General features: G+C 29.1%; 1 protein-coding gene across 6 annotated transcripts in view; it reads left to right on the forward strand.

Moving 5' to 3' along the window:
- Positions 1–8,695: 8,695 nt before the first annotated feature.
- The window catches only part of LOC121117055 (uncharacterized), a 38,964-nt gene continuing 27,549 nt past the window's right edge, over positions 8,696–20,110 (forward strand). The window contains exons 1-2 of one of the 6 annotated variants that reach the window (XM_071888218.1): positions 8,697–9,040; positions 19,034–19,126. The gene's annotated coding sequence lies outside the window, so the exon portion shown is untranslated. Of the gene's footprint in view, positions 9,041–9,517; positions 9,840–19,033; positions 19,127–20,110 lie in introns of those variants that run through there. The other 5 variants (XM_071888215.1, XM_071888216.1, XM_040711354.2 and 2 more) reach the window with 5 other exon arrangements.

Consider the following 20,110-nt stretch of genomic DNA (forward strand, 5'->3'; position numbering starts at 1 on the left):
CTTTGGGACTGTTAGAGCTAGAGCTGATTTGAAAAAAAAAATAGATAAAGTTGAGTCCTCAAGGACTGACCTTTATAAATTATAAATACTGTAGTCTTCAGTCTTAATTAAGGACCGACACAACACTACCGAGGAGGTAAGACAAGGTCAAAAGTCAAAGATTTTGAGTTTAATAGAATAATTGGTGATGATATTGGGACTTAAGTCGTTTTTTTAATTTTTTTATAAAATATATATTGTGTAGAAGTTGCAAGTATCTACAAGTTGTAACACAAAAGAAGATGTATATTTATAAATGAAGGATTTAGAGTACTTGTGAGGAGAATTATCCAATAGTTGAATGCTCCGTGGGTGATCAATATGTAATGCTGTAATTAATGACTCTTTAAATACAAATTAGGAAGTATAGTATTCTGTGGTGCATTTTAAAATTCAAATGTCCACAGTTATATTACTCATACATACATAATAACCATTGACTGTTAATAGGTCAACATGAAATTATATTGTCAATTAATAATCAATTTAATCAATATTGTAATTAAATAATGTATTTTAAGACGAATAAATTTGAAGTTACACAGTTTGTTTATACAAGTTGCTATTAGTACAGAAAGTATGTTGTGTCCGTCCAAATTCATATCAGAGTTAAGTCTGTCAGCTAATGACTCTGTAGAAATGTATTGCTCAACGATAGTTTTTTTTTTTTTTTTTTTTTTTTTTCATGACAACGATGAAATAAAACGAAATTATGTTTTTGAATGTTTTGTCCTACTAAATATGAAAAAAGTTTCCTTTTCCTGACGAAATAAGGACACGACTAAATATAAAGATGACAAAATTAACACTGATTGAGATTTTGTACCAGTAACTTTTGTAACTTATGCTACAAACAGATTGTGGATGTTTCAATTTGTGCATCTCATAATTTAATTATTGAGTCAGTCCTTTTCATTACAATTTCATTTTTGATCTCTTTAGATTACTTATTAATTATACAAATAATCATAAGAAATGGAACTGTGTCACGGAACAATTTGTAATTTTTATAAAAAAATACACTTTTGAAGACAATCAATCATTGTATTGTAGTATTTCCATGACAATCCTCTTTTGGTTGCAATTTGTGCATAACCCTATCCTTTACGTGGCATAATTGTACATAATAGTTGTATAAATAGTTTTTATATAAATTTATATTTATATATCGTTGACCCACGGAAAAAATATGCTATCTGGACATTAGCTTGAAGTGAGATATTTAACTTTCAATATTTGGGGGATTATATCTTTGCCAATATTGAAGCTAGGATATTGAAATTGTGCTTTGATAATTAGCTTCCCCTATTCACTAAGGAAACAACTTTTTTATTATTATTTATGCTTGTTTAAAATACCAAACTAATAAAATGCATTCACTAGATAGTACGTTTTTGAAGGCAATATATATTAAACTCAGCGCAAAACTGAAAAAAAAAAAAAAAATGCTCTTCGGTTTGAATTGTATCATAAAACTTACATTTCAAGGATATATAACTATTCTATTAAACTAAAATAGTATAATACGACTGTGTTGTAAACTAGTACCTATAACTTATTAACAACATTTCCTCCAAAAATAAAAGAAAAGAAATAGCCCAAAAACTATTGGTTATAATCCAATTCTTCCAAACTATCTCATTATTATTGAATAGTTGCGGGGAAATTGTTAATATATGCTTTAAAAAAACTAATACAAACAAATAATGTTTAGAACACTTACACAGAGAAAGGAAGTAGACAAATCTACGGCTGATAACAAACTACAGTGCATATATTTTTGTGTTAAGTATAATTTATTTCATACTGTTTGAAAGAAAATATTTTGACAAAGAAAAAAATGAATTTTCGGTCTAGGTATTTTGGTTCTTCAAATTTCTTGGAAGAAGAGGAGTGATTCCTAGATATTATCTTCAGTGTAGTAGAATATGTACAACATACTACTGAGTCATACGTCATTTATTAAGAGCAACCAGGTAAGAATGCTTAGCCCTTTCCTAATTAGACTCACATGACTCTTCTCCCGCCTCTTCTTTGTCATAAAAAAAGATATTGCACTACTCACAACCCCCGGGGCCGTCCATATAATCCATGATTTATAATCTACATAAAAATAAGTGCATAGAAGAATAAGCAAAAAGAATTTAACAGAAAAAATAAAGAATTTATCTACATACATACATATAACAAAGTATATTTTTTTATTCCTTTGATTGTGAAGATTTGCTGCTGCTCGATTATAAATTAAGTTTTTATGTATGTACCTTCATTTCTTGGGTTCTTCTATTTGTTGCTGTTATTATTGTTTTTATGTTCTTTTTTGAATAAGTCTTGTGAGTGGAGTCATAAAAGTCTTCTTGCCTCTGCTTTATAATACTTATTAGTGTTGAGACTTGTTCCGAGATCGAATGTGTTTTTCGGTTTAGTCTTCAGTAATTCTTTACATACATAGCAATCAATGGATGAATATTTTGGTTCAGACAAAAATTTAAGCTTAAAATTGAAATTCAAATCATGATTCGAAATTATACACGACGATGGAATTGCTTTGTTCTATATACTTGTCACGTGACGTAACATTCAATAGATAAAATTGCCTCGGTGGAGGTTTTTAGGTTTACAATTTAGATCTATACACAACAATATTTCTTTCTTTTCAAAAAATAAAGTGTGACAGAATCAAGGGAAACTTTTTATTGTAGACCGAACTGGTTTTTCAGTTCGGTCTACAGGGATTTTTTGTATACCAATCTGTAAATCGATATTTGGTCCTGTAGATCGAAATTCAATTCACAGTCCTAAATTAAGTCCGTGGATCGAAATCATTTTCTCTTTCCTGAGTGTATTCATATGACAACTGTTTCTGTTCATTTGTGATGCCAGTAAAAACGCATTATTTTACACTATTTATTTTCTTTAAAATAATGACGTGTGATCGAATCAAAAACTATTTTTTTGTGGAAGAATGAAATGGTTCTTCAGTTCGGTGTCTTTTCTATACACATATGTGAACCAATATTTCAGTCCAGATCAAAATTCAAATTATAGTCCGAAGTTAAGATCAAACAGTTTTCACTTTTCTAGAGAGTGGGTTTACGTGACGTCACACTGAATGGACAGGGGTACCTAGGTGGAGTTTTTTAGTTATCAATCTAGTGCATACACCCCAATGTGATGGATGGCGCTTACGATTTGTCCGTTATGTAAGTGAAAAATGTCAATAAAAAACGCAATTACTTGTCTTTAAATAAAAATGATGTGTGATCCAACCAATTTGATTATTTTTGGTAGAACAAGTTTATTTTTTAGTTCGGGTATACGGTTTTTTTTAATAGCAATCAGTAGACCGATATTTCAGTCCATATCAAAATTAAGGACGTGTACCTCAATTCAAGCCATACTCAGAAATGAAAAACGTAGTTCGAAATTGTTTTATCTTTTCTACAGATTGTTTTCATGTGACTTCACAATTAACATACAAGAATGTTTAGGTGGAAGTTTTTAGTTAAAAATTGAGTTGATACCTTCTTACGTGAAGGCGCTATTTATTAATTTGTGACGTCAGTGAAAATGGTTTACACCAAATGTTATTTCTTATTTTAACGTAAAAAAATAACTTGGGGAAGGATCAATGTTTATTTTTATGTAGAAGAATTGTTCTATGAAACCGGCCCAGACCGAACTTGTACTCAATTATTTAAAATCTAAGGATCTCGGACCGGTTTAGGACTTTCAGACCGAACCCCAACATTAATTTTACGTATTATTTATGTGTATGTACTACGGTTGTTCCCAAAAATAATTTTAACTATTGCTGCAATATTTTTTCTCCTTTAATATTCTTAAGTTAGTGCTATCAAATAAATTTCAATATGTACATATTATGTATCTCTCTCTCTTACTCAATTGCCTTTATTATTGTTTTAAACTACTTCAAGTCTATCTATCTATGTCTCTCCTAAGACTCATTTAAACATCTGTATACATATGTACAGATATTATACAAGTATAAATATAACAACAAATTCTCCATTTGATATTCACAATGATGTAAAACTCAAAAAATTATTTGATGCAATAATGCATAAATTATGTAGCCTTGTTTCCTCACCACCTGGAATATTTTTATGTAGCTGATGACAATGATTAATTTGTCAAGGGGGCAAGGAATAAAAGGATGCAGTCAATCAACTGGTAGGTACTTAACGACATCTTTTACTACAGGGCTTGAATGGATCACGCAACCTATTAAAAGTGCGTGCTGTTTTCTTTAGTTACACTCAATACGTAGAAGTGAAGTGAAGAAAATATTATTCAGTTTATTTGGTCATCAATTAATCATAATTATAGTTCACTAATCAGAATTGGAAGCTTGAACATGGGTTGTCGTTAACTTTTATTAAATTGGTACTTCCAACTCCAGGAGGACTCAATTTGGACTAGAAAAAAGAAATTTCACATTTGACTCAGACTCAATATGAAAGACTCTTAACTCGTCCAGAATTCGTTGTAAAGATCGACAAGGTTCAGATTTTAATAAGACTCAAAGCTTGAAACTAACTAACTCACCTACCCAAAAACTCGCGACTTGACTTAGAGTCGTATTATATCGGACTTTACTCTTGAGACTTCACTCGAGCTTATCTCTCAACTCAATTCAACACTAGCTGTACTTAGCTCTTATTGAATCAGGACTTCAAACTCAACGAGGACTCAATTTGGAGTAGAAAAAAGAAATTTAAGATTTGACTAGGACTGGATGTAAAAGACTCTTAACTCGACTACAGCTCGTAGACGAGGTTAAACTTTTAATAAGATCCGAGGTTTGAAACTCATTAACTCACACGTCCAAAGACACTCAACTTCACTCGAGCTTATCTCTCAACTCTACTAATTGTCTTAAAAATTACTTATGAAGAGTTACGTTTTTGAATATGAATATATTTTACTAAAACTAGGCACGAAATCACAAATCAATTAATATGTTCGTATTAGCACTATAAGTTACTGGAAGATAATTTAGAAATTCTTTTGGATGAAGGACAATTTTTCCCTTGAAATATATCTTTTTGCTTTTTACTGGAATATATTAAGTCATTTATTATAGATATAAAATTTTTCATCATTTGATTCAGTGAAAAAAAATAATAATGCATAATGCAATAACATTCATAATTTCCATATATAGTTTAACAGTGAAGACACAAGATATATACATATACCATATCAGAAGGCGAAACTAAGACACCTCTATTATTCATGTTTAACAAATTTGCTTTTAAATGGTTGATCTTTACTAAATCACTCTCTTCATTTGATAGATCAAAAATTGGTGGCGAATCACTGGACTTTAGTAACTTATGACATTCTTTGAATTTCATGTAGGTATAAATTCCCTAAGAAGTTTTTGGAAAACGATATCCCGAGATTTTAGGATTCTTTTAAAGGAATTTTCAACCAATCATCGACCTTAACCACCCTTTTTCCACTTATTTTTACAAAAATATATAATTATTATTATAAGGGCTTTATTTGATGAAAAACAAAAGTAATACATGTTACATAACTATGAAGGATCCCCTGAACCACGCTGGGGAATTACCGAATTAAATATCGAAATATATCATTTTCTTACTTAAAAACAATAACCACATATTTTGTATGAAAACTCTATATGAACTCCGCATATTGAGATATTTTAATGTTAATATATATTATATCTTTCAAAATCCCGTAGCTATTTCCTGCTACATATATAAGTGATTCTTCAACAATTTACAGATTTTTAATATTATCTCAGATGCCTTCCAGATCCTTGGATATAAAACAAATGATATTATATAATTTTTTTTATAAATATATCGCAGTAGTCCTGAACAACCTATTTGAGCCCCAGGGCAATGTTTCCCAAACTTTTTAATTTCGAGCCTTACAATGTGCACCCTTACACTTCTCATTGAGAGATTCATATAAAATTTGGAGTGCATTTTATGCAAATAGATAACTAAAAGACCGGGTCAACCCTATAAAATTCAATGCAAAGGCAAATAACATAAATTATTTGAGACATATTCATTATAAATAAAGATTTTAGTTCTATGTACTTATAATGAAAAGTATAAAAATGACAACAAAGAAATAATCCAATATGTTGTAAGTATATATTACATTCTTCTTTTTTGAAACTCATCCCGCGACCCCTCCATTGTGTTCTACGACTCCCATAGCCCTAGGGAAGCTAAACTTTAGTTGGAAAACCCACTAATTTTTATTATCAAGTAAAAATTGTGATCAAACAATCTTCTACTTCTCAGGGTGATAATTATTTATGTTTGAAAATCACAAAAAATTGCTATCTCTAAGGTTAAAAAATAGCTACAATCTATTAATAAATTATACAAAAATAACTGTAAACCATCCTTTCCACCTATTAAGCATCGAGTTGTCATTTTTAGGAACCATATATATAGTGTGTGAACATACAAACAATCTTGAATAAAAATCAAGAAAATGAGTAAATCCTTAATTATTTTTTTAGTTCATTTTACATACAGTACAATATTTCATTGATATATTTGAGTCATTTACTTGAATTTGTGCTCAAATTTCTGGAATGAATTAAGATACTCTAAATTTTAACCATGGCTAAAAATAGTTATTTGATTTAAGAGACTTATATTTGCTCCGATAACGTTTTTCAAATATAATATATCAATATCTCATTATTTTATTGTGACGATCAATTTTGGCTACTTCAAGTGCAACTTACAAGGGACTAATACAAATAATGGAGGATAATTAATCAAAGGATACAAATATTATCCACACTTAATTATGATAAATATCGTTCTAGATTCATTTTATGTAGAAGTTTCAAGTATTTAGTGCGACGTAATGTATTCAAATTGAAATTTCTATAGAGAGTTTTCACTTGACGTCATCATATGGGCCATTTAAGGCTTAAACAACCAAGTTTTATAACAATAAAAACCTTTTTTTTGTAATTTTAAGGAAAATTGTTAACTATTGGATGTCAAAATAGACCAAAAAATAAAAGATTTTTTTGTTTATCAAAATTTTATTACTCATTTACCTAGTTTTATTATGCAAATATATGAACCTAATATCTTTGTAAAATAGGTTATTACATCGATGTACAATCTCATTTCCGTAATGTAGATAAAAATTAGCTATTACAATGGAAAAAGTAAGATATTTTTCTCCAATTATCTTAATTTTCTTGTCTATAATTGCTCAAATGAAAAAGTTCTACAACTCTTGCCATTTTTGGATACATTAATTTGATTTAATTCAAATATCCTTGTTTATCATTTGTATCAAGTAGTATTCAATGCCGATATTAAGTTTCTATTTATTCTTAAAGCTATTTGATGAAGTTGCATCATGATTTATCGGAAATTTTTCAATTTTATGTACTAAATATATCAACTATGAGCACACAAAATGATTTTTTTATTCAATTATGATGCAATTTATGCCGTGAGCTAAAAAATTTCCTGCCTCAACCATAAAAAAAAAAAAAAAACTTTTCACAGAAATGGCAGAACCCACAGCCATTAAGCGATCCGTTCAAAAAGGTCTTCTTACCAAATTCAATATCTCATTCTCTATGTTTATAACAAAGTTTGCAAAAGTACCACACAAATTAAAATCATATTACAATTCTTGGATTAAATTGGTAGAAACAGGCCTTTAAATTAATGGCTGTACCGGTATAACCTTGTGCACGAGTTGTAGAGGATGGGGTACCCCCCCCCCCCACCCTACAATGAAAAATTAACATTATTGACTAGCTATAACTGGTACGTGATGTTAAAGATAAGTCCATGTAATATATTTTATCAATACAGTCATTCTTCCGCCATTTAAAGTGAATTGACACAGTATCATGACGAAAAATCAAGGCTCCAGTAGTGAGTCTCTATTTCTTCTTTTCTTTTCCCGCCATTCTTTAACGCAAGTAAGTAAGTAAAAGTAAGTATATAAGTAAGTACGATGTCTTCTTATTACAGTACTCCTTCATTCAATACATACACAGTTAAAAAAAAAGAGAGTTTTTTTCTCTCTTTACTCGTAACTACACGATAAGTACGCGAAATAAAAGAGGAAGAGAATAAGTACAGAAAAAAAAGAACAAACCGAGTGGCAAACGTTGTTAGACGGTTTAAAAACTTTTAAGGCCCCCTTTCTTTCGTTAAGTACGAAAAAAGGGGGCTTCGTCGCTTCTTCTTCTTCTTTCATTAAAAGTGAAAAAGGAATGCTTGAAGAATCCTTTTTCCTTGGACCTCCCTCAAGCAACAACATGATTCTATATAGGTGGATATTGGTAAATTCATAATTCATGTTATTAAATATTTTGTACGGGTCAATTTTCCATTCAAAATCCGCTAATAGTTATATATAAATATATATTAATTATTTGTCACCTTCCTCTATTGAGAAATGAAATAGATTAGGTATGTATTTAATAAATTTGTCAAAATACATATACATAGATAATAGATGTTATAACATTATTATAGTAGTAGTATTAATACATAAATATAATATGTAGTAGAATTGAAAGCGTGCTCTCTTTTAAGGCTCGCCCTGACCGCGCTGCTAACTACAATTTCTTCTACTACACTTCTACTTCTAGTACAATATCTCCTGGTTCTCCTGCTTGTGGAAAAATTCCCGATTTTTTATTAGAATTATTTATTGTATCAGGTTCTTTCGTAGGACTCATACACCTTCAGTTAGTAGACTGCTATGATTTAACAGCAACTCGTCGTCATTTATTTATTCGTTCGTTCTTCTTCTTCTTCTACAATATAAAGTGTTTGACGTTTTTTTCAAAAGAATTAAGTATTGTAATAAACATTTTGAGTGTTTGAAGTTATTCTCAGTCAAGATTTTGTTTAGAATGGATGATTATTTTATTAATCATTTGGAGAGAATGAAAGAGGTGGAAACATCATCAGAGGAGGAGATTTGAAAGGTAAGAAGTTGTGCTTTACTATCTTTTAATTAATATATTTGACTAAGTGTCCCCCAAAAAATGAAAATACACTTTCATGAGGATTGAATTGCGGGAATATTGACGTAGGGGTTTTGATTTATATATTTAAATATATATATCTATATATTGAAATAAAATAAGAGTCAAGTAACAAATAAATAAACAAACAATACAAAAAGTAAGAAAAAACAAAAAATTAGAGAGAAATAAATAAAAGAGAAAGAAAGGGAAAAAGAAAGAGAGAGATTTTTTTTCTGTAAATCGCACGCAAGTATCAGTCTTTTTGCGCGTAAACGGGTCCTCTAGCAAAAATCGCAATTCGGCGCACCTATATATCAGTAAGGAAGATGCGCGGAAAAAATTCCTTCTCCGTTCAACAACAACAACACAAAAATAAAAATAATACACACACATAAAAAAAAAAAAAAAAAAAACATGTAAAGAGAAAAAAAAAATACCCTCAATTCACCTCTTCATATTCAAGAAGAAAAAACCTCATAAAGTAGCAGTAGTAAGCACCAAGTAAAGTCTCATTAAAGGGAAAAAGAGGCAGTTGAGTCAAAAAAAAAAAAAAAAAAAAAGCTCCCTTCTTCCTTGTGATTCTTCTTCTTCTTAGAACAACAACAACAACAACATGAAGAAACTAGAATCTTAATAAAGACACACACACTTGAAGAAGGCAGTGCACTAATTTACTTACTTACCCATCAAATCCATTTCTTCTTCTATGGACTTTTAAATTTGTTCAAAGTACCTACCGACCCCTACAAGTCATAAGGTAAGTTGCTGTAACACAAGCCTGACAATTAAAAAGGAAATGAAGTCAAAGTTACACAAAACAGTCCTTAATTAAATATTTGAAAATAAAAACTCTATGTAAAAAAATATAAAAAAAAAAAAAAATAGGTTACAACCCCACTCCAAAAATAAAGTTTTAAACAATTCATATTTAACAATTGCCTTCATATAACTAGTACATATATTGTCCTACCTTTAATTAAATAGAGGGAGATTTGACAAATTAACAATTGAATTTAAAATGAGTAACTTTTTTTATTACTAATAAAGTTTCTCCACCGCTTTCACGGAGTCTCCCCTTTATTTTTTTATTCTTCCCATTACTCCAACTACACCATGTACGTACTTCCGTATCTTTGCACCGATATATCTACCATATAAACGTATTATCCACTATCCTGGTTGCTATTGTTCTTAGGGGTATCTTTCACTTCAAACCCCTTTCTTTTCGACAAATGTGTGATCCCTGGATCCTTTTGTATTAACTGTTTAATTTTGGCACACATTGATAGAATGTATAAACGCTTAGACGGATGTTCGAACTTTTTCCGAACAAAAATAACTTCTTTTTTTTTTTGTAGTTTTTAATTAAAATGTCGTTGCAATTTCATTGACATATTGACATCTCGTAAATATATAATCCCTCAGAGTATAAGGATTTATTTTAGCTAATCTCTTAACTCTTTAGAAATCAAAATTCTATGTGCTACTACACCTTAAAATATACTTTCAAACTTAACTTTATCATCTATATAATGTGATTATAGTCTAAAAGTAAGGTTAGTCAAAATTAGCTAATTCTAATTCCCAATTGGAATGAGATAGGAATGGAGTACAAATGGGATTAGAGTTTGCGGTAAAAACTATTCAATTCATATTTTTGAATGTGTGTAATAATTATTGTACATTGTAAATATGTCTTTTACAAAATCAAGGCTAGATTATTTCCTTTCCCGTGTTGCTACACTTATAATGTTTTATGGGGGAAATTGCTAAATGCACATTACTGTACGTAGAGTCAAGTGATTGATGATTGCGGAAGTTCCTGATTATACTTTCAATATTTTCCCTTTTGCAACAAAAATATTGAACCATACCATCTATAGATTATTATAACATCAAGGATGATCTCTACCCAATATGATACATGATTAAATATGTGAATAAAGAGAGAGAGAGAGAGTTAAAGTGAAAGCCAGAGATCAAAGGGATCATTCTACTATTATTTTGAAATTGATAGTATTCGTATTGATTGTAGACGCCATAACGTAAACCTTTTTATAACGAATTAAAAAAAGAATTCATTAATTTTTTTGTCAAAAAAAGATGCTATTTTTTATATGGATAAATACATGTATGTATATTATTATATTTATAGCTATCGCTATAATAATAATAATAGCCTGTATTATACACGAATATAATGCGGATTTATATATATGTATGCTCAAAAAAAACAAAAAAAACACAGAGAAAGGGATAATTCATTTTTAAATTTAAATTAAAAGCTCCCCCCTCCATCCTCTCTCGTTTTGAATTAACTCTTTTTTTTTTCACTCGAAATGGTATACCATTATGATTAGTAGTAACTGTATGAACATAGCAATGATAAGACTAGAAACCCCATACTTTTATAATGTGGGGTATCTTCATAAATATTCTTGATGTTTTAATAAATTGTCACCAAACTATAATCTTTAAAATATCTCTGTGAGTCAACCTCTTAATAAAGGTACTTATATTTTTTCAGTTTTGATAAATCCATATTCTAATATTCATATTCAGTATCTGGCTAGTTCGATCCGAACATATTTATATAAAAAAATGGTCTCCTTGACCAACAAACATATTTTTTTACAGATGGGATTTTACTACAATTCAAATATCTTGAAATGTCTTTGATATAGCAAACCAGAACTGATCTAATCTACATCATTTGCTACTCAAGGGGTGTAATTGTGATCTATGTGTTATAACCTACAATGTTCAAAGATAGCATATTGCCAAGCATTGATATTCAATTTGCTTGTGTTAAAACACGCCAAACAGAAAACTAATAAATATATGTATATTAGCGTTCAAATGCTGAGAATTGAAAATCGAACATATTTTTTATTTAATTTTTTTGCAGAATAAGAATAAATTAATTACTTAGTTACACTGTCTTAGACATTGTTCGGCTCTCTACTTGCATATAACTTGGTATTAACAGGGAACTGTTTGCTGGGCCATACATTTAGTATTGTGTAATATTGTCAAATTATTGAATTTATAGGGAAATAACCTGAAACACTTGTAATAATTGGAATAGTCATATACTGCCTTTGTAACTTAGTAACATTATATTTTTGATGGTATAGTAGATTCCGTTACTAAAAAAGTTTTGAAAACCAAAGTTACAAATCTGGAATGGTCGAATCAGTACTCAAATGGAGTATTTCCCTGAGTTATGTACATAAATCCTGTATTTATTTGCATTTCGAAATACCAAATTTCAAAAATTAAATTCACTTAAAGCATAAGTTTAAAATTGTGAAGTGCTATCAAATTATTGAATATATACAGCAAACTGCAAATAATTAGTCGATAACACAATATTTCCCATACAAACAAACATTTTAATGCTCACCACTGGTGTGTATTTGGCTAACGTATACATAGCTTTTGAAACATAGCTTATTGATATTTGAATACTAGCATAACTCATACCTTTAGCAAAAAACTACAAGGTACAGACTAACAACATATTGGCGAACAAATAGTACAAATAACATTCAACTTATTGCTAAATAATGGTTGCATAGAATTGATCAAATCCATCACTCAACGAATACTTTATGATCATTATAATTAGTAGATGGCGTAGAGAAAAAACTAACTTTTATTTAAGATAATTAAGAAATACACATTCTTAAATGGAGCAACATTATTAAGAAAGTAGTCGATTGAAAGAAAATTTGAGCTTAACTTTCTATAAAAAGCATCATATCAAATTATAGTTGTCAAAGGCTCCCAAATTATTACATAATGTACTTTGTTTGGTAGGGGAGAGGGAAAAAAACGTTTTTCTCCATTTGATTCCTTTTTTTTCTATTTTTTTTTTTTAACAGAAATAAATATGATTTAAAGGAAATTAAATTAATTTTTATATATATATAAAATATAAATTTTGCATAAATTACTCTCAGCCTACTATATTTGTTATTATTACTATATAACAATAGTTCTTAGTGTCAAAAATGTATATTTTTAACAACATATATTATTGTGTATGTATATTTCTCTTGTTTACAGCCATAAATCTTATTATTTTTACTGTACTCCTTAAAAAAAAAAAAACGGAACGAAACTCTAAAAAAAAATATATATTGTAATTTCCGAAATGAAAGTTATGTGTTATAATTTCTGTACCTATATATTTATACATATTTTACCTTTTTATACATATACACACAAGGAATAATTTATTTAATTCAAGACATAAAGAAGAAAATAATATCAGAAGAAGAATATTTCTTCTTCTTTTTCTTCTTAATCAAGGAAGGAAAATCTTTAGACAAACATTGGAAAGGAAGGGGTTAAATAGGAGGCAGCTAAAGGAATAAAACATAAATTAAAAATATTACCAAAAAAAAAAGTAGAAAAGAAGAAATCTTTCCACTGTTTTTTAGAAAGCACTTACTCAGGACGAGGAGATCCACTTCCTCATTCATATTTTAAATAAATTTCATTTATACATATGAGTGTAAAAAAATAAATATATATATATACCAAGGGGGAAACAAACTCTCTTTCTTTCTCTCTCCCTCAGATAAATAACGATATCATCATCATCACAAATCCATTTTCAAAAGAAAAGAAATTAAAAAGGAAAAAAAAAAAAAATCATTATAAAAATTTGGGTATTGATTATTCAAATTTGATGCGTGATTATGGACAGACACACACACACACACTTACTGCAGATGGGAATCGGGGATATATATATATTGGAGGTTTTTTTGTTGTATTTATATTTGACGAATTTCTAATTCTATTATATGTACATATAAATGTTAAAGAAAATAAGTCTCTTTCAACGAGAAAAAGAGAAAAGGGGGATAAAAAAGTGAGTCTTTGGTTTTGACGAATTTTATTTTGAATAAATGTTTGTTGTAAATATATTTTGTATATAAATATATATTTATATAAAACCGGGGCAGATGCGTTTGTATCCTATTCCTTTCGTTTTTTGAGAGTGTTCCTTCCATGAATGAATATATTGAAATAGAAAAAGGACTGACCCCTTCTTTTTTATTTGCGGATATGACTCATTATTATTTTATTTTTTTATAAAAAAATATATATATATGAAAAAACACAACGAGTGTTTACTTGAACTCCCTTTTTACAAAATATATGTAAATAGGACTCTAATTATTTAGATAGTTAGGTATTCACTTATATATCTATAAACCTAACTCCCCCCTCCTTGAAGAGAGAGAGACATAGAAAAATAATCTGCCAAATTTACTTTTTAATTAAAATATAATTAGGGGAGAAATATAAAAAGAGTAAATAGTGTTAAAAAAAAGATTGACTAATTAAAAAAGCTTTAATTTATTGCCAAGAAACTGGCTTATTTTATTTCATTTATTTAAAAATTAAGTATAGATATTGAAAATGTCAAGCGCTTGTGACCATTCTTTCTTTACTCGTATATGCAGGGATCAACGGTCGTTAAAATTAGCAACTAGACAACAGAGCTTGTCAAATTTTGCCTTTACTAGTATGGAGGTAATTTTGTTTCAAAATAAGTCAAGGTTGTTGGGGATGGGAGTTTATAATAGATCAAGAATTTAATAACTTTAAATACGATATTTTTCGAAATAAATATCCATAAAAAGTACTATTCATATATTTCATTGACTTAAGTTCAAAGGAAGCCCCTCTAAAATACCGGTTTGTCCAAATAGAAACAAGGAAACAAAATGATTTACAAGAATTTAGATTAGTTGGTTCTGGAATTGAAATTATCTGAGTGTTCCCTGCATAAAATATCAATTTTTTTTAACATCTCCAAACTAGACAGAAAGTGAAATATTAGGAAATTTGTCTTTTAAAAATATATTTGATTTCAAAATCCCCCATAACATTTGCCTTCAATGTTTATTCCAAGAATGAGACGTTAACACAGGATAATACTTCAAATTTATCCCTTCAAATATCAAGTAAATCTACCTTTTATCATGAATTTTGGGATTTGTAGATGTTAAATTCTGTCTTTAAACCTACAGAGCTGTACGTATAACATATTACAAAATGAAGTGATGAATAACCTACAAATCAATCAATTAATTAATTAATGCTAATAAAAACAACAACTAAAGCAAACGGGAACTTATTTTCGCATAAAAATTCTTTCTTAATTGCAACTTGAATTGTAATTGTGCCTCTCTTTCTCTCTCTAAATAATTCTCCAATCATTAATAAACATTAAAAACAAGCACTGTGTATTGCAGTATGAACACAGAAGGGGGGGGGGAGACGTAATAATAATCGGAGCGTAGTTATTTTTGTATAATAAAGTATCAAAATACAAGGTAAGATTATTAAACAATTTAATTTTTCCAAGTCTTAAGTAGTGTTAAGTATTAACTTTTTTCCCCTGATTATTTAGACTACATACATAACAGAGTCAAAAAAGAATTTGCAAAAGCAAAAATGTGAGTCTTTATAGTACTAGCAATAATAAGTGCCTAAATAATAAAATATTTCAATACCTTCTTTCACACCTACGCTCTATTATAATTCCTCCCATCATCAATCTCACAAGACGAAAAAGAACAAAAGTACTTAATTATTTGATGGAATCGTAATATATATTCACAATTAGCAAGAGAGTAGAGTTTTAAACGAAAACATATTAAAGTATTTATATCACAAAAAATTGATGGCAGGGAGTCATTTGAATTTTTTTAAAGAAAATTCAACTACCTCTTTGTGTTTAAAATTTGAGCTTATGTAAGGTTTTGATTGGATAGAGGACACATTAAGAAATTATCCTAGTACATCCAAGAGTATGTTTACTAAATTGATATTGGAACTTTGGTACTAATTGCAGCATTACGTCATGGAAGTATTAACTCAAACGTGACGTACACTACTGTTCCTTTTGTCATCTATGACTAAACGAAACGTATTTGTCTAAGAATGTTTTTGCATGCATATACCGAAAGAAAGACGAAACAACACATTTTATTAAAAAATTTCTTTTTTTTTTTATCGAAATAAAGATTAAACTAAATATGACGAAAGAAACTGAAATTAACTCTGACGTACAGAGTTGAGACCCAAAACTTGCATAAGTTTTTAATTACGATTTTATCCTGTTATTTTTAGGATAATTCATTGTAAAACCAAGCCACAGCTGAAACAAAAAAAAGTTTTGTTTGCATCCCATGTCTATAAGTATAAAAATGTAAGAAAAAATTAAAAAGGCAACGCGTGTGCAATCTCCTTTCAGTGCTGATAGTCCGCAGAGAATATTGGCATCTCCATCCTTGAATCCCTAAATTTATGAGATACCCCAAACAAAAATGTCTTTTTTAAATAACAAAATAATGTCATTAAATGAGTTAGCCAGCTTTCATCTATCAGGTCGTCCCTTTAAAGGAATGTGCATTGTCTATTGCTATATTTTCGTTGAATTAACTTTTGTCAAAAAGTATTTAAAAACGGATATCAATTTTTGTAGCGGAACCAGTACAAAAATATTGATATTGTGAGAGCGCTAATAGGCCTAGTTAGATAAAGAAGCTCTTTTCCTTGTCACTGATCTGTCATTTATACGATATTAAAGGAGGAGGGGGGGTATAGAACCTGTTTTATTTCTCTTTCTTACAAAGTGTTGTGTTTCCGTCGTCACTCATGACTGACTTATTGCCTTAGAAATATAACATATTCTACATATATTAAAATTAATTAATATGTAGGTATGTAGATATTGAAATGAATAGTACATTCATATATAATATCGATACTTGACCCCCCTCACTGAAACGAATATTTTCTCCTCTGCTCTCAAGTACACTCATTATTCGTTTTTGAGTATGAGAGGAATTCACCCTTTGAGCAGGACTACTGCCCTTGCCTTCTAATTAATTAAAGAAGGATATAATTATTCATACATTGTTTCAGTTACTTCTCTGTTCTCCTTTGCCAAAAACAGAAAGATGGAACAAAAACACATTTGTATGAATGTATGTAAACATTCCAAAATGTTATGTAGTAGATATATACTTTATATACGATAGGGCGGTTCGTTTTTAAACTCTCAATCAAATTAGGAAAAAAAGACATAATCTCTCTTTTGAGTAAATATAGATATTCAAAAGACATTTGTAGTTGTTTTGCATAGCCTACAAAATATATTTATAAAAGCTTTTTTTTAATTGTCTTAGGGAGTAAAAAAATAGAAATAGTTGTTAAATGATCCGCGTATAGCACGCATCATTTTTTGACATTATTATGTTATTCACTTTTTTCCAAGCATAGGATAGCTTTAGAAAAATATTTATTAATACTTATTATAGGATAGAATAATGCCTATTATACTTGAAAATTGCAAAGTAATGATTACTCCCGCATTTTGATCTTTATTCACGAAATAAATAACTTTTATCTCCCTTTAAACGTTGAACGAAATGCGAGATCTAATTTAGATGACATCGTAAGGAAATTAAATTTTATTTAGGTTATTTCCTTACCATATAGCAACGTTTCCGAACTAGCCGTTATGAAATTCTAAAAAAGTTGAAAAACAAACCACCCTAATGTACATTCATTTAAGAAGTACATTCCATGGGTCAATTCAGAGATGCGCAAGAACTCTATGTATTTACCTACTTTTAAAATTTGAATATATGTATGTATATTCATAATTATGTATGTATTTTATAAAACATACTAACAACACAAAGAAAGTGGACATTTCTTAATCTTCAAGTACTTCATATAAGTCGTGTAACAGTTGTAACGTGAATAAGCAGTTTGTACAAGTTGCAAATCATAAATAGAAAGAATAATTATTTTAAGATCCTACTTCTCATAAGGATACTGCAATTATTTTCAATACTAATTAATGAAAATGACTAATTAACGTATGGCTAAAAAGTCCCGGCTTAAAAAGAAAAAACACTTTTTGCCGTTAAAAATTGGCCTTTTTTTAAACTGTTATTATTTTTTTATTCGCTTTATAGAGCGGAGTCCTCATAACAAATACTTTTTAAGCCATTGCTTAGCTTGGTCCGTATTTATTCCCATAAAGAAGCGGTGTAAAATTAAAGAACAAAATTGTTTTTGATCCATTGTATTGGAAATAAAAAAAGTAGCTTAAAAATTCAGGGGGGTCTATAGAGAGTGGGCTGGACGGACAATAGTCCCCCCCAAAAAAAAAATCTTTAAATAGCTAAAAATTTAAAAAAATATTTTCCAAAATTTACCATTTGAAATTTAATTTTTGAAATTTTTTTCCACAAAAATAATTTGTGGAAAACAGCTGCAGATTTAGAAAAAAAATTGTGACCAGCTGTTGATGTTTCAATTTCTTTTCAAAAATTTAATTTGTTATTATTTTTTTTCTAACCCCTCCCCAAAAAAAAAAAAAAAATATATATATATGAGGACACCCCAGCACTAAGCACTTATGCAATATCAATGTCCTCAAGCAATCTATGGGCCGAATAAAGAGCATTTTTTTTGTAGACAATATTTTACTATGAGACCAGTTCTTACCAAAGTTGGACTGAATGAGTCCATAGGGTCTCATAACCGTCTTGGATTTTCGAACCGAACCCTTTACAGTACAAAATAAATCACGAATATGTAGTTTTATTATTTTTAGTAATTTAAAAAAAAACATAATGTATCGTAGAAATTTACCACTTGTACAATCCCTCTATACAAGCAACAATTTGTACACAACAAAGGATATGCAAATAAGGACATGAATGTAGCTAGGCTTGTTAGTGTGTTTTGATCCATTATGCGTAGAGTATCCCAGGTATGCAAGAGGCAACGTTACACAAAAAATAAATAAGTGAATGGGTATACGCCATAGGTATAAAATACAATACTCCAAGTGAGGAGGTTTCTGACAGGAAAATCATGTCGTTTTATCTATTTACATCATAGGTATGTCCTAACCTAAAGGTCAGCAGCCATTTGTGTAAAGAACTGACCCCTCATCTCGCTCTCTCTCTCACAGCCCCAACACTACGCACATAGGTACTGTACATTTATATGATGTAGTTAACATACACACTAATAGGTATAACTAATATTTTTCCGTTAATTTCTCTCAAGGTCAACTTGAAGAAGGCCCAAAGTTGTTGTTGTTGTCTATAAGCTATCTCGATTCTTCTTTGTGGATTGATATAGAATAATGATAACATTTTGAAGCATAAAAATAAGAAAACGATAATAAGAAAATCCTATGTACTATATAATATAAAGTTATTTTCAAATAATATTATTCTTATTTATAACCTTGAATTCTTATATTTTCCTTCATCTTCTCGTACACACATATCCTGGTCATGACGTCACAGGATATTTTCTCTTGTTAGTTTATAAACCTATGTACAACTTATTATAGTACATAATGTATTATACATAAAATCAATTAAACGACTTTTTTTTACTCCCAATTTTTTTTTTTTTGCTAATTAGAAAATTTACACTGCAACTTCAATTAAATAAAGTGGGGACCTACAATATGACTATCAAATTATACCTTTAAACAGGTTGGATCGATTCTTCATTGATACATTAGGACGGTTCGTTTTATAACTTTTTTCTAATGTCTATTATGGGTAGTGTTGTTTATGGAAAAAGTGATTTAGTATGAGAATTACATATGCAAAATTTCATTTTCCTACAAGGTAAACATTAGATGGCACATCTCAATCAATTTATGACAAAAGCAAAAACTCTTTATTTAGTAAATATAGATACAAAAAACATTTTTAGATTTTGAATAAATAAATGGATATAAATTTTTCTTACCCATGAAAAGTGCTTGTAAAGTTTTTTTCTTCTTCTAATATTGCCCTTATGCAACAAAAGAAAAGAAAGAAGTTTGAAAAATTTGATGATCCGCGAATAGCCGCATTATTTTTCTACATTTTGAGAAAGATCAAAATCTTCTTATGATATTCTTTATTTTTGCTCCATAGGATAGATTTCGAAAAAAAAAAAAAAATCAGTAAT

Source organism: Lepeophtheirus salmonis, chromosome 5, assembly GCF_016086655.4.
Source record: "Lepeophtheirus salmonis chromosome 5, UVic_Lsal_1.4, whole genome shotgun sequence".
NCBI classification, from domain to species: Eukaryota; Metazoa; Arthropoda; class Copepoda; order Siphonostomatoida; family Caligidae; genus Lepeophtheirus; species Lepeophtheirus salmonis.